The sequence below is a fragment of the Zonotrichia leucophrys genome, chromosome 1 (assembly GCF_028769735.1).
Source record: "Zonotrichia leucophrys gambelii isolate GWCS_2022_RI chromosome 1, RI_Zleu_2.0, whole genome shotgun sequence".
NCBI classification, from domain to species: Eukaryota; Metazoa; Chordata; class Aves; order Passeriformes; family Passerellidae; genus Zonotrichia; species Zonotrichia leucophrys.
Window position 1 is genome coordinate 104,614,336 of NC_088169.1, and position 26,094 is coordinate 104,640,429.

At 36.6% G+C, this 26,094-nt stretch overlaps 1 long non-coding RNA gene across 1 annotated transcript; it reads left to right on the plus strand.

The window, feature by feature from the left end:
* Positions 1-1,659: 1,659 nt before the first annotated feature.
* Positions 1,660-25,758, plus strand: LOC135443096 (uncharacterized). The gene is made up of 4 exons (XR_010438810.1): positions 1,660-1,720; positions 9,126-9,202; positions 11,281-11,376; positions 24,766-25,758. It is a non-coding gene; the product is annotated as an uncharacterized LOC135443096 (long non-coding RNA).
* The last annotated feature ends 336 nt before the right edge of the window (positions 25,759-26,094 follow it).

Genomic DNA, 26,094 nt, shown 5'->3' on the forward strand with positions numbered 1-26,094 from the left:
TAGTTTTTCTCCTTCCTAATAATTTCCTTCATTTAATGCTAAAGAAAAATATTCTGTGACTGATTGAATGGCTTTCAGCCATTTTAATTCTTCTGCATTCTGTGTGCCTTCTATGAAGAGATAATTTTCAGACACAGGAAAACTATAGACATGAATGTATAATTCAGGAACAGGACCAACTGAGCATGAGTCTAGGAATGAATCCCTTAGACAAAGAGAATTCATTTTCCTTGTTCTCATAGCTCTCATATTGCACACACAGAGAAATATATATATACTGCCATGGGGATGTTTGTTATTTGTCTGGGGGAATATACCTGTCTGAGAGCATCTGTTCAGAAGGATTTATGACTCCTGGTGATATTAACAAAGAAAGATCACAAAAAAATCAGAAAAAGCTTTTATACTTCCAACCAATTTAACGCAACATGAGCATTTTACATTGCAGAATACACCCAGTAATTTTAAGCCATTTTCATTTTCATTGTGTATCAGTAGCAATCTTACCAAGAGTAATACCTGGAGTTAAGTTGCAGAATTTACAACTAATACATCAGATGTGATTTCAGTGTGTGTCTAAGTTTTGGAGTATGGGGAAATACAAAACTTGCCCAGAGCAGAAGGTGATCAGACTTCAGTGATAAGTAACAGAAAAGTTTGACAGAATCACCTTAGACTCAGTAGTCTCACATAGGCACAGCAGCCACATAACACTTGGACATAAGAGATGGGGGAAAAGAAAATTTGAAAGCAGAGAGAAATTTTGAAGGAGAAACTGTAGAAATACAGTATCGTTAAAGATTGAATTAGTAAGGAAAGATATCATATTGAATAATATATTATATGTATCTCTCAGATGATCTGGGGCTGTACTCATCAGATAAAAGATGCAAGAAGCTTAGAAGCTTAGAAAGAAATAATGCTGTGTCCTCTACTCGTGCAGGGTCACCTTACAGATCTCTTGACTTTCATGATAATCTGCAGCAGGCCTGTTATGCTAATTCTATTATTCACATACCCATTTCAGCCTGCTCCAAATGATAACAAGTCTGGCAAAACAGTGCTTTGTGGCACTGGCTTGCAGATTAATCAATAGCTGAGCAGAGACTCACATACTTTTAAAACCTGTGCTAACATTAATAGATTTGCAAAACCAGAGGAATCCCACTGCCTCTGACTGGCTTTGTAAGGCTTGCACTGAGCATCTGAAAGCTTATTGACAGAGAGGTGAGAGCAGTGGTGCCAGTTATCCTGCTCCTGGATGAAAAGGGAAGCACATTAATGAGGTCCTTTTTCTTTTGGCATGATACTTTATTACAGAAAGTAATGCACATTCCCAGACTCTTGCCAAGAGGGGATGCACAACCCACTTCCCCAGCTGCACCTACTGCTGAAAGTAGCTTCAAAACTCTAATGTGCCCCGACACTTCTGAGTGCCCTGGGAGAGCAGAGCTGGCTTTCCCCCCTAATCCAGCCTGTTAGCAGGTGCTGCAGATCCAGAGGCAGATGTTAATTGATTCACACTGACAGCTTTGGCATATTCTGCTCATTAGCCTACCCTGAATGTAGCTGCAGCCAAGAGTAACTCCCTGAGCACAGGAATTGAGGGTTAAGTAGTCCTGGTGTGCTAATAAGACTTTGCCTTAGGAGGTAGATAAGCTTGTGCCTGTTTTCTGTTTTGGCTTAACTGCAGAGAGTCCAAAGTATGAGGAATATGCAGGTATGGGTGATGTCCAGCCCTGGGTGACTTTTAGGTTATCCTTCCATGTACAAAACCCTCAATTTTTAGCTGTTTGCTTATCCTGGTTTTGGTTTATCTGTTACAGTGAAAGTGTTTTGGATTAGAGCAATGTTTTACTGTGAGATGTTGTGTATTGACCCTGTCCTGCATTATTTGCAGTGAGGAGAGTTTCAGAATGGCTGCTTACTCCCTGTTTGATGGAATAAAGTCCCTGATGGAATTAAGTCTCTGCTGATTTCTCTTCCCTAGCCAGTATCGCTAAAGAAGTAAATAGTGGAGGAAGAGATAAAAAATCTTGTCTCATGAGATGCCAAACACCTTTGGTTGTTATTGAAAAGACTGATTCCCTTTGTGCTGGGATCTAAGTTAGGAAAAGATCCTTTTTTTTTTTTTTTCCTGATGTGAAAGTAAATAGGAAAGAATGAATATTAGGCTTCTTTTAAATGTCAGTCCTAAAATACCTGTGGTATGCAAAGGTTTGCTTTATCTTAGACCAAATGTGATTTGAAGCTCTTTTTCTATTATAATGAATGAGGAAAAAAACACTCAGGTTTTACAGCTCTGTATTTTGTTTTATAAAGCAGATTTCTTATGAAGCTGAAAGGATTTTTATTAAGTCATGTTGTATAATTTCTAAGCTTATAAACTAATATCTCCCCAAGATACACAAATAAACTCTGTGTTGAGACCTAAGGAAAAGAGCAGCCTAAGAACAGGCAGGACTCCATGCCTCTGAGTGAAGACATTCATAAATGACAATCTGCTTGGCTAGTGACAATGTAGATACTAAATGTTATGAAAATGAAATTAGTTTTTCTTAAGAAATACCTCAAAATCCATTGTTTCATTTTGAAGCACTGGAGAAGCAGGTAGGTTACTTTTGGAGGCAAGTAGGGAGGAAATGTGATGTTTTAACATTAAACAAATCTTACAAAAACTAGGGACATTTTTGAAATACTAACTGGAAACTTGATAAAAATTGGGAGTAGAAAGCAAAGTGTTCTCTTTTCAGTTATTGGCACTGCATACTGATCTTGTACTGCCTTGACTCTCTCCACCTCTAAAACCTCTGCAGTGTCAGCTGCATTAAGCACTTGCAGTTTTTTTACTGTTTACTTCAAACCCCAAACTTTCCACTCATTTTCCGGGGTAGTAGATGATGACCAGCTACATCACCGCCCTCGAAATCCACAGAAACAAATATTTGTCTGACTTTGTGTTTGGGGAAGGGGGCGAGGAGAGATGTTAGGCTGCTTAAGAAATCCTATACCATTGTTCAACAGAGATAAGTTTTTAATCCACTACAGGGAGGAAAAGGAGCGTTTATGTGATAGAGGATATACTGGCATGGTGAGAGAGGGAGATAACTCTTGAAAGAGCTGCCTGAAGGGCCTTTTGTGCTTCCAAGTCACCCAGACCTAAAAAACATTTGAGGAGTCTTTGCCCCTTAATTAATGCAACAGCATGTGATAATTTAGCCTCTGAGAAGCCTCAGTTTGAATTTTTTTTTTTTTTTTTTTAACTCTGACAAAGAAGCCAAGAGGATTTGCTTTTGCTGCTTAGGAGGAAGTGAGGAGGAATGGCTTGGGGAAGTACTGAATACTTAAACAGATTTAAGCTATGTCAAAGTTACAACTGATAGCTTATTTCATCTAATGTGCTGTTTGCCTTGTGTAATAAATGTTAGCAGGAGTTCTTATGGTTTATATAATATTTGTGTAGTCACAGCTTGGACTACAAATACTTCAAATGTAGAAATCTTCTTAAAGATCACCTTTTTGGCTCTTCTGGATGAATCCAGATGGTGTAATAACTGCTACCTCAAAACTGATAGCTTCCAGTGTCTTACTAGATGTGTATTTTTGACACACCAATTGTGTCCACCCAAATAACTTGGTGTAAATAAATTCTCCATGTCACTCTATGGTATGGCTCGGACTTGTTTAATGTATATTGGGAAAGAATTTTAGTTAGAAGTTTCAATATATGAAGAAACAGGTTGCCACAGTCAACACATCTCTCCCTCTTAACTCATAGTTCCAGGAAATATCTTAGTGTAATGATAGTTTCTAATAATTAAAACTTCAGGCTGCCAAAACTCAGAAGCCAAGTGGGCTCTGCTGCAAGCAGACACTCATTACAGCTTCCTTTTGTGACCTGCCGGGGTGCTGTTTTATTCTGTAAGCCATTTCATTACATTAGAGGTAAAAAATAATTTTAAAATAGGAGAAATTGTCCTTACTGTGTGTGATGACAGACCATGTACTTAATGGAGTATTTGGGTCTTGTTATTATTTAATTTGGAAAATTAACAGAAATTAATGTCTGTGATATATATTTTCACCATAAACAGACTAGAAATATATTTTTTTCCTTTGTTCTCTTTATGCTCCTACCCCTTGTATTTCAAATTTTGCTGCTGTCAGATATACTGCATTGCCATGGACTTAGTTAATGGTACTGGGTAGCATTATTTACTGTGGAATTACTGACTTCTTGTTAGCATTTCCAACTAGGAAATGACCTGTCATGGGCTGTTGCAAGTAGTTATTGCTCTGTGTTGCCATTGTAAGCCCTATTGTACCATTTAGGTGCACCCTTCTGGTTTGTCTGACCATTCCTTGACAAATAAAGACAAAAACTGTGATCTAATGCAGTGGCAATAGGCTTGGTGGGATAGTCAGGAACAATCCTCCGTGTCATGCATGACAGATGGCTTTGGTTGCCATAGTGATAGCAGCACCATTTGTCTCTAAAAGGTGGCAGCTCTTTTCCCCCAAGCCTTTTAAATGTTTGATTGAAAGACTCTGACACAACTATTTGATATTGATCAGTGAGTGACTGAATGCCCATTGCCAGCAATGGCATTGTATCATTCACCAGAATGTGCCTTAATGAACAGACTCAGGCGCTTTCATTTTTCCCAACCTCCTTATCAGCTTTACTTCTTTTTTTTTTATCCCCTCTTTTTGTTTTTTGTTCCCTTTAATAATAAATGAAAATACCTTTAGTAACTCAGCAGAACAATGGTGCTACAGTTTTCTTGTTTTAATAGTACTGATGGGGCATGGCCAATAGGGTCATCCTGTGATGGTTGTAATAATCCTTCAAGTGGACAAAAATATTTCTTTGTGGTTCCTCACATTGTGCACTGCTTGCCCTCTGTCCCATGTCTCTTGTTCAAGGGTAGCACCTGTTGACATTCTTGGAAAAGGTTTTTAACCCTTGCTGCAGTCTTTTTGCCCTGTCCTCTTCAAGATAATATTTCATTCCCACTCAGATTTCTCTTCACCAGCAAATGTGTCTCTTTTCCAGTGCTTACCAGGGCAATGATTAATCTGTCAAAAAATGCTCAGTTGAGATTCCAGCAAGTGAAAGAGACAGGATCTGTTGTGTAGCTTTTCTTGGGAGTTTACAAGGATTCTGTTGGACTGAAAATGTACCTTCTCTTAAATATATCCATTTCTTTCTATATGATCCTTCAGCAGCTGTTTCTGCAGTTGGTGATACCAGTCTGCCACAGGATGCAATGTTTTCCCACTGCATGGGATTTCCTTCTTCTCAAGCATTTAAAGCAAAGCTATTATTTTTTTCTAAAGGGTCTGAGAAACCCAGTGGCTTGGGTTTGATGGGGTCTGCCACCTACTTCTTTTGTGAGTAATTTAGTGGAGATCTATAGTTCATATAAGATGGTAGTTAATGTTACAAAATAGCGAAAGGAAACTCATCTAGCTAAGGAGAAATATTATCTCAACTCTTAAGGATGATACTTAAACAAATCACAATTTTCTTTTCTTTAACCATAACAATTCCTATTCTTTCACTGATGAGACACTTCCCAGCCCAATATTTTATACCCACCTCACCTTTTATTCCCACATGGCTGTAATTGTAGGGTTGATTTACGTTAAGAACTGGGGTTTTGTCCTTGTTTTATCTGGAGTTCATTCCTGGCTTGCTGCAGGAAATCTTACAGGAATTTTCATCAGTGTTTATAGCTGCAACATCAGTGGAACTAGTCCTGGCTGACCTTTATTCACTGCCTCTTAAATGTGTCCTAAGCTCTTCACAAGCAGTTTCCAGGGGCTGGGTTGCCCATGATAAAACATGAGGAATAACAGAGGCACTGAGCAGCTGTAGGCTTGGAGTGAGTGGTGTTTACTTGGATCTGTGGCATCTTCTGCCTGAGCTGATCTGAGCTTTTTCTGCTATTGTCATAGGAAAAGAGGAGAGCAGCACACAGCAGTACTTAATGCATTTCAAAATATGATAATCGTTTACAGAGAACTGCTACAAAACTCCATTTTAAATAGTAGCAGGGATTTTTAAAGGTGTTATTGAGTTGGCACTGGGTTATTTTGTTGGTTTTTCCCCTTGGCTTTTGCAAACCAAAAAAACTGCACATGGTTACTTTCTTGAGTCTTTTAGATGGATTTTCTTTTTGTTTTGTTTTCAGAAAGTTTGTTATTTATAATACATGACACAGAGAAGTTCATGCTGCTTTCTGCCCTTGAAGTACTACTGAATAATAATGTTTAATAAAAGAGGTTGTCTAGACTCCTTTTCTCTGTCCGTGTTCAAATCTCTTAAAAATATTCACCATTCCTCTTCTCAGTGACTCATTACAGTTTTTAGAATTGGTATGTTGGGCATTCACACATGAGTAGAATAAGCTTGGTCACCCCACTCAAAAGTTGTAAAGACCTGGCAGGGTTCTATGAACAGTCTGATATTTACTGCTTTTAATAAGTCTGCGGCTACTGTCTTGTCCCTCTTTTTTTCTTTTTTTTTTTTTTTCCCTCACCAACTCAAAATAACTGACTTTGGACCTTCTGTTGGTATAAGATTTTTAAAGCTTAAAGTTTAAAGATTTTTCAATTTGCCTGTCTGGAGACATAGATAGATATTTGCAATATCATTTGCCTAGTAAGGGAATTTAGGCTTGCTAAGACATCTTGAAGTGATTTCATGATTTCTACATTTTAAAAATAATTACTCCCAATTTAAGAGTGAGTAATATTAAGTGAGTAGTCTTCAAGGTGGCCTGCTTTTAAAACTTTAGAAAAAGTCAACTCAAAGTACAAAATTTAGTTTTGCTTTTGTTTTGTTTTGTTGGGTACAGGGAGAATGGTTTCTTTAAAATTCACTTTTCTATCTCACATGAATGCATGGTATTATTGTGTTTTTAAGGTATGTTCTTTATAGCACCTTCATGGGGCTGGGACACATTACTATTTCTGCTGAAAAGGGAATCAGTCTGAAAAGGCTGCAGGTTTCACTGTATTAACCAAGTGAACCAAATAAGGGCACAGAAATGAAATGACAGAGAGACAATCATGGTAGACTTCAAATGTGATCCTTTTGTTCAGAAATAAAATAGATATAAATGGTTCTGACCTGATGTTATTTTTTTAATTTGTTTTTTAAGATTTCTACTTAAATTCATGATCTCAGGAGACTTGGTCTAATTTTGTCAAATAGACCAATAAGGACACAGCTTTAGGTGTTTGTGAAGTGTCTAGATTGGAAATCTGACTTGGAAAGTCGGCACTTGTGCAGCTCAGACTAGTGCCACATGTGATAATAGAATCATTTAGGTTGGGAAAGACATCCAAGATAGAATTCAACCTTTTCTTTATCACCACCATATCAACCAGACTACGGCACCAAGCACCACATCCAATTGTTTCTTGAACCCCTCCAGGAATGGTGACTCCAACACCTCCCTGGGAGCCTGTCACAAACTTTGAAAGCTGTCTCCATGAAGAAATGCTTTCCAATGTCCAGCTTGAACATCCCTTGGCACAATTAGAGACCATTTCTCTTTGTCCTGTCGCTGGTTACCTGGGAGCAGAGCCTGCCCCTCACCTGGCTCCTCACTCCTCTCAGGGACATGAAGAGAATAAAGCCACCCCAAGCCTCCTTTTCTCCAGATCAAACATCCCAGCTCCCTCAGCTGCTTCCCTCTCATCCAACTTGTGCTCCAGACCCTTCCCCAGCTCTTTTCTATTGAAGTGAAGGGAGACAACTCATCCTAATTGATCAGCATCGAACTCAGATTTATTGATTCAATCAGTCACTTTTTATAAGTGTTAATTAAGCTCATACATATTGCAAAACCCGAGCTCATCATAGGTTACAGATTAAACACTAACCCCTCCTTTTGTTTTCAATACCTGTGGTTTGTTATTGAAACCAAGATTTGTGTTCTCACCCTGATATGAAAGGTTCTCAAAACCTACTTTTACTTTCCCAAAACAGCCAAAGATAGAAAGTTTACCTGTTATGAGAAAACTGCCTGAGAACTCTGCTGTTTACAGAAATGTGCCTGGGAAGCAGGCTTGAGAATTAGCTGCTTACAGCTGCCCTTTACTTTTCCATCAGCTGTATATTTTCATGGCCTTTTTTCCTTCAAGCCATGTCTGAGCAAAATTCTCCAACACTTTTCCTCCAGGTCTTCCTTGCAGTGAGGCTCCCAAAACTGGGCACAGGCTTTGAGCTGAGGTCTCACCAGTGGCCAGCAGAGCAGGATTTTCCCCTCCCTGGCCCTGCTGCCACGTTATTGCTGACACAGGCCAGGTGCCAGGGGCCACCTTGGCACAGACTGGCTCATGTTCAGCCGGGCTGAGCATCTCTTAGTTTCCCTATATGATTACAAAACCTTTTCCTTATTTAAAAACAATATTTATATTTACTTTTAATGTTGCTTCCAATTTGATATCAAACACATCTGGTGCTGATAACTTTTTGAGAAAAAACTGAAATAAGAAATAAGAGGTTCCTGGAGCTCAGATGAACAAAAAGATGTCTTGGCACCATTTTCATGCCATTCCTGTTTCAGATTTATCTTACATATATGTGTCACATTTTCTAAATGTCAGACTGAAAAGATCACAGAAGAAATACCATAATTTATTTTACTTCTAATTTCCACTCAATGATTTCCAGAACTTTAAAAACATTATCATGTGTGCTCTGTGGCTTTGCACTAAAGAATTGAATACAAACTCAGAAAAAGAATGGGTTTAATATTCTGTTGTTTTAGTTTCAATAGAATATGAAATACTTAATTTGTGGAAGACTAAGTGTTTGACTTGTTTTTTTTTTGTATAGTTTTGTACTTATTGCAGAAGTAAAAAGTGCTTTGTAAGTGATCCTTTATGGGTTTGTTTGGGGTTTTTTAATATGCTTTTGGTTTCATTGTATTAATCTGAAAATGTACACATCTGTGAACAAAGAGCTACAAGAAGATATAAGGAATGAACTGCTTAATTCAGTAATGTGTTCAGTTTCCTCATTCATTTGCCCACTTGAGACTTTTTTTTAAGAAATAAATCTTAGTGATATATTGCTTTTCTAATTTTAATCTTATTTTTGCCTTCAGTGCATTTCTTCTTGGGTGAAATTAAAACCACCACCAACAAAATCATGTGTCAGTTATCACAATGGATAATCATGATGGTAAGTGATTCAGAATATTCAGAGCAATAACTAACTCAATCAGAATGACAAAAATGTGATAAATTCAGTTAAAACAACCTAACATATCCTTTTCAAAATGTCAGTAATGTTTGCATTATTAGCTAATAAAAATGTCATCTGAATTGTTTCCCTAATGATCCAGGCTTATAAACCTAATCTAATAAACAGTTTAGTGTGTTTATAATTCCTAAGTAATTTAATTAATCTGGCCATGTAATATAATTGCAGTTCAGAACTGTGATTTCTAGGAAATTAAGGCAATGCGGCACTGGTTCCTTCCATCAAATAGCTAAAATATTTTCTAACACTGCAGTGTTTGGTAAGAATTCTCATAAATCTGGATTTAAAAAGAGCCCTTACAGTAAATTTTCTCACAAGAGAGAGGTGTCTATTACGGTTTCAATCTTCAATGGAAAGTTTCAAAACTAATAAAACAATAAAAGAGGATATTTAATTTCATAGCTAATCATAGCATAGTGATTTACCCCAACCACCCCCATTACCTCTGTAGGAGGAATTAATTTATTATTTTTTTAATGTTATTTTTTGTTAATCTTTTAAATTATTTGTGTTAAGATCTGTCTCAGCATGAGGATATGTTGTGCAACAGAGGCCATTTCTTCACTTAATCATATTAGAATACCTAAATGTGTTACATAATCCTTTTTATTTGAAAAAAAAATAGCAAACTCTTGATTATTTGCCTAGTAAGGGAATTTAAGCTTACTAAGACATCTTGAAGTGATTTCATGGTTTTTACATTTTAAAAATAATCACTCCCAATTTAACAGTGAGTAATATTAAGTGAAGAGTCTTCAAGGTGGCCAGCTTTCAAAGACTTTAAGGTTCCAATTAGTCTTTGAATCATCATATCATACCACCATTTTAACAGGAAAGATGAAGAGAAATAAAATAGTCAACTTGTCTCCTGTATGCACTGCCTGTGAATCTTCAGCCAATGTGCACAGTTGGTAGGAAAACACACCTGTGGATTTGGGAGCACTTTGCTCTTCTTGGTAAGAATGAAGTTCTTCAGGCTGCAAGAAGAGCAGTCTGTCAGTCCTCCCAGTCCTGTAAATCAGGGTCTTGGCAAATTATTCAAAATCACAAGTGGAAGAAAATTAATGAGGAGCTTCGGATAACCTTCCTAAGTTTCAGGTGAAAATCTAGTGTGGGTTGCCTGGGTAGATCTTTGTTGGTAGAGAGCCGGGGGAGTTGAATTTGTGTGCAAACCTTGTATCCTACCCACTACCAGAAGTCACCAAGCTCTGGCTTCCATCACTGGTCTGGCCTTCAAAACCATCTTTCTATACAAATTTTGTCATACATTTTTAAAGGACTAGCCTAAAAATGGATTTTAAAATATCAATTCCCTTCTTTGCGAGGCGACCAAAATGACGAGTGGATTTTTAGCCTCACAGGAAAAGTGGCTTTGTTGAACAAGAGGCTGATAAAGGCCAGACAAATTAGGATTTGTCTCACAGCACTTCAACCCCTGCTAATAAGTAATTAACACAATGTACACAAATTTGCATCAGGAAATGCAGCTGTTGTGACTGATTTCTCGTACTTGCTTTGCTAAAATGATGCATTTAGAAGTCTTTTACAGATCACCCAGAAATAAGTGTTCATTCTAGATGAAATCAAAGGTCTCATTTCCAGGAGTTATGGAAATCCATATATGTGTATATATTTTATTTTACATGGGCTGAATAAGGAACAAAATACCCTTGTTTTCTCAACAAAATGAGAAACCAAAATATAGGTATAAGATCTTTGGTTTTACTTGGAGATTGTAATTCTGTTGGGTTTTTTTGTTTTTTTTTAATTTAATGTTGGTTTCCTTTTTATAATACTTTAATGTTAGTAATTTTTTAAGATATTGGTTTGTAAGCTTTTGATATCTCATATTTTTTATCAGAAAATACTCCTCAGTGGATGAAGGAATGAATGAGGAATCTCTAACAAAATTTCAGTCTTGCCCCAGTAAGTGGGTCTATTCTGTTATTTGAAAGAGCATTTATGCATATTTTCTGTATCCAATTTACTGTCAACAGGGGGCTACAGATGGTGATTATGACTATATCAAGCTTAAAGCAGAAATGCTTTTCTGTGGATGCCCAGCACCTCCAGTCTTTGTATTCTCATTACAGGTGGGCAATTCTTTATTTCTTGTACATGTAAGATTTTACATAGCCTTTATATGAGTGACAAAACCCACAAAACTGTTTTAATCCACCTTTTTTGATACATCTTTCTTCATTTGTTAAATTTCTTGTTTTGTTTCTTGGTCTTTCTTGATTAAAGTCAACTGCCTGTTCCTACCAGGAATTATTTATTTTGGGCTGGCTTTTCCATAATAAAAAGTCGAGAATTATTCAGATGTTGGCTTCTACATATCAAAGTTATCAATTCTTTGAGGTGGCTGACAATATTTATGGGTGATCATATCTACATGGGAAGATGTTCGGCTTCTCAGACTTTCTTGCCCTTCTGATCCTTTCCTTACGTGAAAAAAAGACTTCTGTAAACCTAAACTTGAAATAAGGATGTTTTTATTACAGACTTATCAGAAATTTACAGACCTGATTCCTCTACATTGAAACAGGCTAATTGAGACTGTGTCAAAGCAACTTGTTTAGGCGTTCAAGTCCTGTAACTTAATTTTTCTCAGAATTAAGATATAGAAGATTCCCAGCTTTAGCCTTAATGAGAAGGGAGGAGTCACTGTGACATCAATTTCAAACTGATTTTGTATGGAATTTCTATGAGTTATTTTTCATCTTGTTTTGCAAGATTGCAATTGGATTTGGTTTTTAAGTACTGTGTTATATTACAATGGTATTGAGAATACATTAGTGAGCCTTTGAAGTGAGATATTCTAATTATCTAGAACTTGAATAGCTGAATTCAAACATCCCCAGGGATCTGGTGCTCTGCCTGCCCCACTCCACTTTAAATAAATCTGAACTCTTACAAGATTCAAAAACTGGGTGTTCTCAAAGCCTTTGTGACAGACAGTTCTGGCTTGTGAATGTTTCATTAAAGACTTGAACTGAACAAAAGGCTGTCCGTGAAGATCCATTGGTGTGTATGAATGCTGCAGAAGTGGTTGTTTAGGAAGGCAAGCTTTCAACTGCATGAATTGAACAAATTTCAGGTCAAGATGGATAAATGAGGGGGAAATGAAAACAAAAATAATGAGAAACAAGGTTTTAGTAAATGCTCTTAATGTTAACTGGCAACAATCTCCCATTTTCACTATCCAAAGTACAAGATTTCTTTGTATGCACACCATTCACATAAGGTTAATAAACACCACATTTTGCAAACACTGGTGGTCCTGGGCACTCTGTTCCTTTAGTCAGGTTAGGAGCCTGACCAAAGACTGATTTATTTATGCATTGGACTGGATCAAAGTTGTTCATGTCCTTTCTCTCCAATGTGTATCCTGCTTCTTCTGGCTATGGCTGGAGCATCACTCAGCATTACCATCAGGTTTTGGATGGGATTTCTTTGTGCTATGTTTTCTTTATCATCATTAGTGCCTCTCTGTTGGAAGCTGTGGTCACTTGTGGAGAAAGGACAGCTTAATACGAAGAGTCAGCTCTGGATGTGACTGCCAACACCTGATGCCAAGAAATTGAAAATTTTAAAACAATTTGTCCACTAGCTATTCCTGATAACCAAGGAAATTCAAAAATAAGTAGCTGTCTTCTAGGAACTTAGAGTTCTGGAACAAGTGCAGTCAGAGAAAAAGTGCTTCATAGGGTTGTGTATGTAGGTTGTTTGTTAATTAATTCTTTATTTTTTCCTTTCTCATGCAGTTTCCATGCTTCCTACTACTTTTGATTATTCCACTTTGGTTGATAATTGATAAAGAAATCAAAGCAAAGTGAGGAAAAGGTCTTGCTGACATGTAAAGAATTTGATGTAAGAATAATCATAATTTCACAGAATCCCAGAGTGGATCAGACTGGGGGGGACAACAATGGGTCAGCTTGTCCAACATCCCTGCTCAAGCAGGGTCATCCCAGAGCACGAGGCACAGGACTGCTTCTGTTCTGGAATATCTCCAGTGAGGGAGACAGAGTGGAAGACAGAGGCTTTGTTATCTTTCCTTATTATTCTATTCTTAGTTAGCCTTCTGATGAAATTCTTTCTTCTATTCTTTTAACATAGTTTTAATGTAATATATATCATAAAATAATAAATCAGCCTTCTGAAACGTGGAGTCAATTCCTTGTCTCTTCCCTCAACCTGAGACTCCTGTGAACACCATCACAGCTTGTTGTTGTTGTGTCCACAGGATGAAGTGAGCAATGTGAATTTGACTCCATGTTCTCAGAAGGTTGATTTATTATATTGTGATATTATATTAAAAGAAAATTATATATTAAAACTATACTAAAGAATAGAAGAAAGGATACAGCAGAAGGCTAAACAAGAATGCATAATAAAAACTCGTGGCTGACCAGAGAGTCTGATACAGCTGGACTGGGGTTGGTCATTAAGTAAAAACAATTCACATGGAACTAATCAAAGATGCACCTGGTGGTAAGTAACCTCCAGACCACATTCTAAGCAATCAGATAATTATTGTTTGCATTTCTTTTCTGAGGCTTCTCAGCTTCTTAGGAGAAAAATCCTGGCGAAGAGATTTTTCATAAAACATCATGGTGACAGCCTATGGCTCTGCTCTTGGAAGTGCCACATGCAGCATGTGCTCCTTCTCCAAGATGCTGAGGAGCATTCCTGCAGTATGCTGCTCCCTGTGAGTTTTCACATCCCAGAGGCCAGATGAGGAAAAATAGTGGATCTTCTAGCTCATAAAACATTTTCACCAGTGCTTCAAGCACACCAGAGATGTAGATAATCTCTTTGCCTAACATTCTACAGCGTTTTCAGAATTGCTTCCATCAGAAACCGGGGAACATAGTGTTGTGTGCAAGGATGTATGCAGGATATCTGTATCTGTTCCTCTGGGACACTGCTACCATTTCCATTTTTCTTTTCGCCATTTGGGTGACTTGCACCAGTGTAAGTGAGCTTAATTTGAGCTGAAAAGTTGCATCCACATTGAGGTCTGCCCTGTCAAAAAGTTGTGCTAAAGTATGGATGGATGTGGATGTGTGTCCTCCACAAAAGTGCAAGTACACAATTGGGAAGTTGTTTATAAACCACCCTAAAAGTTCTGATTTATGTAAAAGAATACTTTGTCTCTTATTAAATAAGATCTAGTAAATGCTGCTCATAGCACACTTAAATTAGGGGTAATTTTATCTCAGTTTCAGATATTAGTTCAACCTAAACTTTCAGTATTTCCTCACAATACTCTGTGTACTCAGTACTCAACCACATGAGGAAGTGAGTTTATCCTGGACAAGCCCCTGACAACTGCAGTGAATTGTAAAACAAGCCTTTTCAGGTTCACATCCCGGCTGTTTTTCATGTGCAGTTGTTTTGCAAAGACAGCTTTGATGAGAAGCGCTTGCAGTTTGCTCCTACTGTATCACATTCTGTAATGATAAATGTGTTTTGAACAAAACAATATTGGGTCTATAAAAAAGAAATTATTCATGTGTAAATGGTAGTGGAAGCCCTGCCAAGGGAATAATGAGACTCTAGGAGTGTACTTATTGATATTCAAAGAAGGGAAAAAGCTGAAGGCAACGGTGTCAGCTTAATTTCCTTTTGTGTTCAAACCTTCAATAGTGGTGTATTCTCTGTAGCTTGCAGAGAACGTGCACAGATTTATTCCATAGGATTCCCTTATATAGGTCCAGTTCTGGGCTCCTCACTAGAAGAGAGACATGGAGATCCTGGATCAAGTCTAGTGGAGGAACTATGAACGTGATTAAGGGGCTGGAGCAACTCAGTTAAAAGGAAAGATTGAGCCTCAAGAAAAGGTGACTGAGAGGGTATTTAATGTCTGTAAGATCTGAAGGGAGGTGCCAAGAGGTGGAGCCAGGCTCTGCTCAGTGGTGCCCAGCAACAGGAGAATGAGAAGCAATGGGTAACAACTGGAACATGGAAAGATCCACCTGAAAATGACAAAGAAGTTTGTTTTGAGGGTGACAGAGTATTGGAACAGAGAGCTCAGAGAGGGTGTGGGGTCTCCTCCTCTGAAGATATTCAAAAGCCATCTGAACACAATTCTGAGTAGCAAACTCTAAAACTCCCTGCTTGAGCAGGAGTTCCAGGGCTCACATCCCACCTTAAAAATTCCGTGGTTGGTTCTATGATTTTTGCTTCAGGGAAATAGATTTTTTGAGTAAATTTGATTCCTGCAGCACAAAACTCATCACTAATTATATTTTAGTTCAGCATAGTCATGCAGCAGATGAATTGTTGAGATGAACAGTAAGAAAACTTTGTATGGGTAGTGAGACTAGGAGGAAAAACATGCAGGCAGATGAGGAAATAAGTCTCCAGTTTTCATTTTTTTTAATGGATCCAGTCTTTCATGACTATCTTCTCTGCCTTGCCAATTTTTGTGATCAAGCTGTGAGTTGGAGGATTTTTTTTTTAATGTAGGGGAGAGGGGAAAGACTCACAGCTGTTTTTATATAAGCCCAGTGATATCTACAGCATTCTGTACATTAATGTGATCACATAACCATCCAGTTATCAAATACCTTTTACAGAATAGATTTCTTATTAGCCATTTACTTCATTATTCTATGCAAATTGTTGTATCCATGAACAAGAAGAATTTGTCAAGGTAGAGAATCAGTTTGTGAGGTTTTGTTTGGGGAGTTATGTTTTGTATTTATTGGAGGGTGATATCACAGCAGGAGATACCTTCCTCCCTTCAGTATTTTGCAGAGTGATTGGATTTCAGATGTATTGCCTCTTTTATTTTCATTTTTTTTATTCTCTTTGTCAGCTACAGACTCATAAAAATGGCTTAGCATCTTAGGTTTATAACTTCCAAGACTTTGGATGAAATAATTTTTTTCTTAAACACCCATAGACCCAAAAAAATAAGTATACTGGTGTGTTGTTTGTAAATTAAGATTTTATAACTGTATATAGCAATCACTTAGTTTGCTATATGTTTCTGAGGTTGTTTGTTTGCTTGGTTGTTTTGCTTGTGTTTTGTTTGGTACTTGTTTGTTGGTGGGGTTTTTAAAGTTTTTTTCCTGTTGATTGAGGAGGACAGCTAAAGCACAAATCTATTCCAAATGCCCAAAACTCTTTTTGATCTCTTGGTTAGTTTCCTGACAAATGATATTGCAGTCTGGATCGAAGCTCCAAAGAAAAAGCCCATCAAATATAATGGCAAGGCTCAATTGTGCCTTATACTGGCTGCCATGGAAACTTTCCTATGATAAGATGTCAGATGTCAGAGAAGCAAGGTGGAGAAAATAGCTTGACTAAGCCAGAAGCAAAAACCCAGGCTCAGGAGGAGCGTGTTGAGAAGAGCTGAGTGCTTAGTTAAGAATTTAAGTGGTTGGTTTCAGATTAGCAAATCAAGTAATAAGTGTGATAACTGAAGACATGAAATCTTATTAGTGTCCTGAAGCTGTGGCTGTAGAGTTGTCATTTTGTGATTGAGAACCATTTCAGGCTGATCCATGGGTGGTGTGCAGCACAACTCCTCCCATGGGGAAGAATTAACATCAGTTAATCAAACCTTTTCTTGAGTTTGGTTTTCCCAGAACACAGACTTTTTCAAGAATTGGTCTGTGGAACACTAGTATGCTTGTGGACATGTCACACTGGAGGATAGTTATTTTATAATAATCTTCATCTCTTTTTCACCTTTATTCTATACATTTGAAATTATAAAAGGGGATTTTTAGCTGTTTCCATCATATTAGGAGTCATACCATTAACTTTAGTTAATGTTCATTGAAAGAAGTTCTTAAAGGAATGGTTAGAAAAGGACTCCAGTAGACTTTGATATAAAACGTGTGGTTGTATTTATTCTCTGATAGTCTGGTATTCCCTTCCTTCATCTATTGAAATGATTAATCAGGAAATGGCTCCTAATGTCTGAATAGTCATGGGAGGTGAAGATTATAAAAGTACATCACATGTCTCATCTTCTGCAATTCACACTGCTCTATTTCTTGGACTCTGTGTTGACTTCTTTGCAATTGGCATCAGCACAGGTTTTAGCACTTGAGCACAATATAGTTAAAAACGTTGAGTTTTTTTCAAAAACTATATGCTAGAACAACCTTTTAAATGCTTAAAAGATTATTGACATGCTAAAAGAATTAGGGCAAAATAGTATGTGGATAGGGTGAAGACAAGTAAAAATGTGCTCATGTGATTATTCTCACAAAATGAAAACAGCTTCTCCCTGTACGATGTTGTCTCTCTCTTCAATACAAGTATTTATTGTTCCCTGCCTTGCCAAAACAAATCTAACAGATTAAAAGACAAACTAATTTACCAGAACATGACATATGTCTTCTTTCCAAATTTACATGCTGAAGTAACATGGGTAGACTTCACAATGTGTATTTATGTATTTCTGTTCCTTTGATCACTGCCTTCTTGCCCTTTCTAAATCTGATATCAAGGTGAAAGATTTTGAGTTGTCAACATTGCACATTCATCTCTTAACAGAAAGCTTTTGTATTGAAGCTAGAGTAAATTTTGAAAATAATGGAAAATTCTCATCCAAACTGTAAGATCTGGCTAGAATGATCAAAGGAATCACATTTTTTGGGCACATAGGTATTCAAAGCACATGAGCAGTTGAACACAGTATACTGAAATCCTCTATTCATTAGCCAAATTACTCATTCCCTTCCATGATAAAGAACTCTAACCCTACAAATGCATCATCAAGCCCCAAGCCATCAACACACCATGTTTATTTGCATCTCTTTCCCAGTGGTGCTGCTTTTCTTTTGTTTTAATGAAACTGGTTGCCTGGCAGTGTAAAATAACAGGTGTGTGTCTATCATTATTATAATAATTTTTTCTTATAATTATTTTTTCCTTGCAGTGCTGCTGGCAGGTCATTTAAGTTGCGAAATTAGTACTTCTATGGGAATATTTCAATTAAAATGCACACTGCTATCAAATGATTTCCTTTGAAACTCTTGAATATAGTGGCTCTATTCTTAAGAGTTTACACTCATAAATGAAAGGTAATTCCCCATGGCTGCATTATCTCCTCTTTAGATGTACTGTTATGTTCCAGAAACACTAGCCTGAACCAATTTGTATCAAATGCTTTTTTATGGCATGAAGGAAGCATTAAAAGTGTGGTATAAATCAGAGGTAAACTTACTTTTGCATGAAGCCTACTTGCCTTCATGTGTTCTTTGATAATGACTTTGGGGGGAAGGGGGAGATAGGATAGACTTCCACAGTGGGGTTCACTCAGCTCACTAATGCAATTTGAATTGTGTATCGACACATTAACGTTAAGGTCACAAAGCTAATGACTTTTAAAACTATATATTGTAAAGTTTGCCTCAGCAACCTCATAAAAAGCAGGAGTTAATTAAGTACCTTTGATTTGTGGTAACACTAACCTTATTTCTTCAGCATCAAAGCACAAAGTCCAGAATTGTAGCTGGAATGCTGCTTTGATTTTTGTTCTCCTGACAGTATTTCTCACACCTATTTTAATGGGCCAAAGCAAACTCCTTCACAGAGGAACAGCATCTATCCTCCCAAAAGTTTCAGTGCTGCAGGCAACCCGCAGAGCCTTCACTGGAGCTCTGAACATAGAGCCCTTTGGCATCATTAAATTGATAACACTCTTGCAGTTTGCACTGTGTAAGAAATAAATCCAAGATTTTCTAACTAAAAAACTACTTTTTAAAAGATTTTTAGAATTCTAGTTACACTGTACAGGGATATTCACAATAGGAAATGTGGGTAAAGATTTTACTGTTATTCCAATGAGCTGCAACAACCCCAATAGTCCAAATTGCATGATGAGTGTGCAAAAACCTCACCAATTATATGTTTGAAAAATCACACAAAAACTTCATACCCAGTACCTCCCCCTTTATTCTGATGTTCTTATCACTCTTTTAATGTTTCCCTCTTCTTTAAAGGTGATACCACAACCCTCCCTGGGCAAAATCAGGCAGAGGGAAGTTAAAATTATTTCTCCATGCAACATTTTAATGCTTTCTTAGGATGACAAGGATGGTTCTCAAGCTAAAAATGGCAGGGGAAATAATGATGTTGACACTTTCCTCCCCCTGAATTTTGTGTTTCCTCCTGCCAGCTCCTTCTCCTGCAGCATTCCCAGGGCTGAGCTCAGACAGGGTGGGCAATAGACAAATGGACATTCAGCCATGGGGCACCTGAAGAACCCATGGTTGAGTGGCAAGGGGTAGATTATAAGGAGATCCTGATCTCCTTATAATTTAAGGGGCAAATGATAATATATATATATATATATATATATAATAAAAATTATAATATATATATTATTATATATATAATTATAATTATAATTATAATTATAATTATATATAAATATATATGTATATTATATAAATTATATATATTATATATATATAAATTATAATATATATATATATAAATTATATATACCTTATATACTAATTTTTATATGTTCACACATATGTATTGGTGGTATGTAAATAACTAGATGGACAATTGAAGTGAATGCTTAATGTATATTCTGTCCTATAGCAGAGGAAGATGCAACTACCCAAGGATGAATTACCAGAAGGTTTGAGAACTCTTCTACCTTTAAATAAATGAGGCATTTCACTTACTAAGTGCTTCCTCATATTCTTCCTGCTAGGTTTTATCCAGTCCTGTTCAAGGCCTCTGAGTTTTATACTTCTTGGATTCATTCTTGCACTAGATGTACCTCAATTAGAAAAAAATCAGAAACTAGAAAAAATATATGCAAAGCTTCCCTTAAAAAAAAAAAGAAAGCTCTTCCCAGAAAATAACAGTATTTTTAAGGACTTGGGTGAAACCCTGCCACTTTTCTTTATTATAGTTTCATTTTAAATTAATGAGTTACTGGATGAATAAGCATTAAACAGTCTGGAAACAAAAAATAATATATATTTATAAACAGATTTTAATTTTCTTTTCGATTTATATCATCTGCATTCCATCATGCTTTAGACATGGATCTGCTAATGTAGATAAGGACTTCATAAGGAGTTATGTCCATAATAAAAAGCATATTAGTATATTGTGCCTGCTCAGAAAGGTGTCTTAATTTTTTTCTCTCCTCTTTTTTCTATTGCTGTACCAATTCCATTCAAATGGTGGCAAAGCTAAGCTCAAGATTATGATTAAGTTCTTCTTGGTATGTAATTAGTTCAAATGTGATGTCTGCGATTTCTGAAAATAGTTAGAGAATATGGTAAATATTCTGGTAATGATATTCTTTTTTTATACAGATATGGTAATATATATGTATAAGAAAAGAATTTAAGTTATGCTAAAATATAGCCAAAGAGCTACAGACAAATGTAACCATAGATAGGATATTCTGAGTAATTTATTGTGCTGGTTTTGACTGGATGGAGCTCATTTTATTGACAGTAGTTTGCACGGGGCTGTGTTTTGGATTTGTGCTGGAAACTGCCAGTATTTCCAGGGATGTTGTTGGGATCACTGAGCAGAGCTTGCAGATAGTGACTCTCTTCGTGAGTGAGTGAGCTGGCAGTGCATGGATTTGGGAGGAGACAGCCAGGACAGCTGAGCTCAACTGTCCAAAGGAATATTCCATAATGTTTGTCACCATGCTCGGCATATCAAGTTGAGGGAAGAAGGAGGGGAATATTTGGAGTGAGGGCATTTGTCTTCCCAAATCACCAGTGGGTGTGATAGGGCCTTGCTCTACTAGGAATGGCTGAACACCTGTCCAACCAAAGTGAAGGTTGGGAAGCAGTGAATTAATTCCCTGTTTTGCTTTGCCCAACCATGGGAAGCAGTGAATGAATTCCTTATTTTGCTTTGTTTGCACGTGTGGTTTTTGCTTTCCCCATTAAATTGTCTTTGTCTCAACCCACAAGTTTTCTCACTTTTACCCTCTGATTCCAAGCACAGGGAAAAATTGAGTGCCTGTGTGGTGCTCAATTGCCAGCTGGGGTTAAAGCAAGACAGCCATGAAAATACTTCACATTTCACAGCAGCAGTTTGTAGCTATTTATTGTCCTTCTTATGGTAGCCTTAAATCCAAGAGAAATCCAAGTTGGACTTGGTTTCAGCAATCAGCTCAAGCAGGGTGGTGATAATTTCAGAGGCAGGAGAGGACAAGGTCATCTCTAGAAATGTGTCTGGTATCTACATATGATTTTAGGCTCCAACCAGAACAGGACTATCACTGCCTCTTAATACTGTTACTGATGAACTCTGCTGCTTGCAGGGATTTTGTTATTAATTATTTATTTTGCTTGGCACCACAACTACCTATCCATGCAGGGGCAAGTTTAAGGCAATAGAGGATGCCAAGTTGCCCACTGGATGAGAGCTGAACTCTGAAATCAAAGGGTAGTGAAATAATTGATTATGGGATAGGGAGGAAAATTCTCTCCAGAGAAGTTATTGAGAGACATCTGTCCCATGTGACTGGAGTGCACTCTGCAGTGCTTTGCTCCTAGGAGCCCAAAAAAAGACCAGTTCCATTTAGAAAGAATTAGAAACATTCACTTGTGCTCAAGGTAAGAGTACTGATATTTGTCAGTAAAGTTAATAGAGGAAGAATGAAGAAATTTTTTGCCTGGATGCACCAATTCACATAGGTGAAAAAATAATAAATTTTGCAGTTGTGGTGTGGGTTAATGCTTTAAATTCCTGCACATTTATCAACAGTCACAACATCAGTGCTCTCTAGCAACCTGAAAACTAGCTACATCAATCAGTGCAATTAATTCTGTTTCAAAACCTGCAGCTCTTATCCAAGGCTTGTTTTATTTATATTTTCATTTTAATTTTACCTCCTTTCCTCATTCATCTTCTCTCATTTGGCTGCCAAGGGACTTTCAGATCATGGGATCAGATTCTGATTAGCCTGAAGGGCTGCCTCTAGATTTCAGCTGTTTGATATTTGGATTCCCAGCACCAGGTATGTAGCTATATCCATCTGGCCCAATTGTTCTGTGTTTTATGCATGATTGTAGGGCATTAACTTCATATTTTGGGTTTTCTGAGTGTTTTGGGTTTTTTTAACTGCTTGTTGGCATTTTCTGTCCTCTAGCTTCCAATTTCTTGTAGAAGACTTCAAAAAATTGCCTCTGCTTCCCCAGGTTGTATGGAGATGATTCCTGGTGGCTTATATTAGTCATGATTTCTAAATCAATATTTTAATACAAGCAAGCTACCCCTTTCTTGCTGTTTTACATCTCTAACTACAGTTTGAGAATTTACTAGGGAATGAAGGAGTGCAAAATTCAAAATTAAAAAATTCAGCTACATTCCAAAGTGCCTCTACAGGGAATGCTGCTCTGTTCTCAAGAAAATGAGATTACAATTTCTGGTCAGTTCTAAAGCTGCCAGGCTTGGATTTGGTTGAGATTACCAGAAAAGATGATACAAAACCATAATCAAACAAACCCATTCTGGGGAAAAAAAATAAATACTTTGCATAAGTTTTTGGACCTAAAAAGTTAGTTCATTGTTAGTTCATTGAATTATTTAGCAATATAAAGCTGGGATTAACTAATATTGACAAGCTTCACAAATTATACAAACTAAATCTATGCAATATTTTATATGGATATAAAAATATAAACAACTTCCTATCTCTTATCCATCCCTGTGTTCAACATTGCAGCATTTTCCTTAGTCTTAGGGTCAACAGTTCCTGTATTTCTCAGTCAAAAATGGTGTATTCTATTAAACATTTCCAAGAATTATCAGCAAAGTGGGGGTTTTTTTCATTATAGAAGAATTAGTGTGAATAAGAAAATAGGAAATGGTCCTGATTTTGATGTTTAGATTACTTTCCCTTTCATGCACCTGTGGAGAGCTTTGAGTGAATTTGAGACAAGTGGTCAATGTTGTTAATTAAAAGCCTCTTCAGGACATGTGTTAATAAAGGAAATTATTGCTGCATTAGTGGAATGAAGAACTCAGATAAAACTGAACAAAAATTGATATCAGAAACTATCACAAAAATCAAAGGAAAAAAGTGATTAATTCCATGGAATGGAGAGGTTCTGAATATAGACTCTTTGGAATCATAGAAAAATTGTCTAAGCTCACAGATTGTATGCATACATCTTATTTTTTAAGTGACAGCTTGTTATACTTTTCAGTTTTAGTTGCTCTAAGCTGCTGAGGGATCTTAAATATGTAAGAGAATATATATTTTTAGATTCATCCTGGCTATGCCCTTTCAAAATAAACTGTAACATTGTTATTTTTGGGTCATATTCTGCTAGACCAGATTCTACCTTGGTGTAGAACAGATAAGTGAAGAGGTTGTAGCTTCTTCCCCATCCTAAGTAAAGAAATTTGACAAGACCACCACAGCTCCTGTTGTTACTCTATACAATGTGCAGCATGCTGTATAATTTCATCATACTGTTATTAATATCAACATTGTACAGTCTCAAGAAATCATATTACCAGAAAAATCCCAGCTCTTCACTTCAACACTTGCATCATTTAAGCTGAGGCATGTAATAAGGAAGATGGAAAAAAAATTTTCAATATACCAACTGTCAGTGAAAGGTGGAAGGTAATAAACCATCCTGGTCTAAATGTAGCAATAGATCAGAAAAACTATCTAATCATAACGGCTGCTGAGGATCTTAAAATGTTGGATTTTTTTTTTTTAAAACATAGCCCAAGGTTTGCTCTAAATGTACATATGAATATATCTAAGTAAAAAAACCATTCTATAGGAAATGGTACTCATTTTGACCTCAATAATCCATAATGCAGAATTCTCTGTGTTGCGTTCAGGAACTCCATGACATTTCAGTAAGAGTTTTGGATGACTGAGAAACTCTGCCCTAAGTCTTCAATATAACTTCACTATGTGAATTCTAAACTAATGGCTGTTTGCTTTTTTCTTTTTCTTTTTCTTTTTCTTTTTCTTTTTCTTTTTCTTTTTCTTTTTCTTTTTCTTTTTCTTTTTCTTTTTCTTTTTCTTTTTCTTTTCTTTTTCTTTTTCTTTTCTTTTTCTTTTTCTTTTTCTTTTTCTTTTTCTTTTTCTTTTTCTTTTTCTTTTTCTTTTTCTTTTTTTTTTTCTTTTTCTCCTCTTCCTTTTTCTTTTTCCTTTTCCTTTTCCTTTCCCTTTTTCTTTTTTTCTTTTTCTTTTCTTTTTCCTTTCCTTTCCTTTCCTTTTCCTTTCCCTTTTTCTTTTTTTCTTTTTCTTTTTCTTTCTTTTCCTTTTCTTTTTTCCTTTTCCTTTCCCTTTCCCTTTTCCCTTTCCCTTTTTTCCTTTTCCTTTCCCTTTTTCTTTTCCTTTTCCTTTCCCTTTTTCTTTTTTTCTTTTCCTTTTCCTTTTCCTTTTCCTTTTCCTTTTCCTTTTCCTTTTCCTTTTCCTTTTCCTTTTCCTTTTCCTTTTCCTTTTCCTTTTCCTTTTCCTTTATTTTCTTTTTTTGTTCCTGCAGGTAAAGGAATGAAGTTTAAAGAATATAGGAAAGAGACTTAATTGATGTGCTATATGGGCTTGTATATAATTGTTGATAACTCCAGGAGCTGCTGTTACACAGAACTGCCTGAGCAATCATTGTGACACACTCTGTATTCGATGTAGCTGCAGCACAGAACTCCAGTGAGCAGGGTGCGAGATCAGGCAGTTCCTGCAGTAAAATATATGTACTGTGATAGATGCAGGTCTGGGAACTGCATGGGTGAGCCCATGGCTGATAAACCTGGGCAGAATGGAGGCTCTAAAGAACAAATGGGTTTGTCTGCCCATCTGTGCTCCCAGAGAAAAGCAATTTTGAGGAACAGTACATTGCATGAGCACTGAGGTGGGGAACTGTCTTTATGGAGCTGTTCTGGAGCTGGACAAATGCACAGCCCCATGAGCCACAAGGGTTTCCTCTGGTGTGCACTTCTGAGGGGATTTGATTTCAAGGGCAAAACCGCCATGCAGGAGCCAGAGTTTGACATTCAAATACTTGGAAAGAATATGTACTTTGGTGGAGTGGGGATACTTAAAATACAACTTCCCCTTGTCCGCACCAAATGTAGCATCTGATATGTGGGAACATGGTGAGATAATTGATTAGATAACAAGGCTAAATCCTGGTGGTCAAAATAACTAAACTTCATGGAATTTAAATAAATAGCTACTTGTTCAACTAGTAAAACCATAATGATCAACTTTTTTTAATATCTAAGAGGCAGAAATATATCTTTCTTGGCTATTCATTGCTATAAGTTCTTCCACCATTTTCAATGTTAGAAGTATCATTTGGCCCATTTTTGTTTCTGAATATTTTGTTTTTAGAATAAGCAGATAATATCATGATTTTTTTTTACCTTCTCACTCTTTAGTATCCTATACACAAGGAATTGTACTATAAAAGACGTATGGCTGGCATAGTCCCATTGAGAACATGAAGATCTGAATAAATCCTGATGTTGAAATTTCATTCAGAAGTTGCTGTTATATTTTTCATGAAGATGACTTTCAGTATTTCTTTTCCAGAGATAAAATTTGACTATGAATGTATGCATTTGGATAAAGCAGATACTTTACAATGAGGTATTTTTTATTAACTATTAAATTTTTTTTGGAAATGTGAACTTTCACATTTTGCATTTATTGGAGAAAACGCCTTGAAAATAACTGCAAAGAATACATTCTTACTTCTTTTGAATTTATAATTAAAACACAATGTCTGCATTTTTTGTAAACTTCTCAGTGTCCTACATTTATTTGAAAGCAGTTTCTCACCTCAATATTGCTTTTTTGATGGTTAAAATAA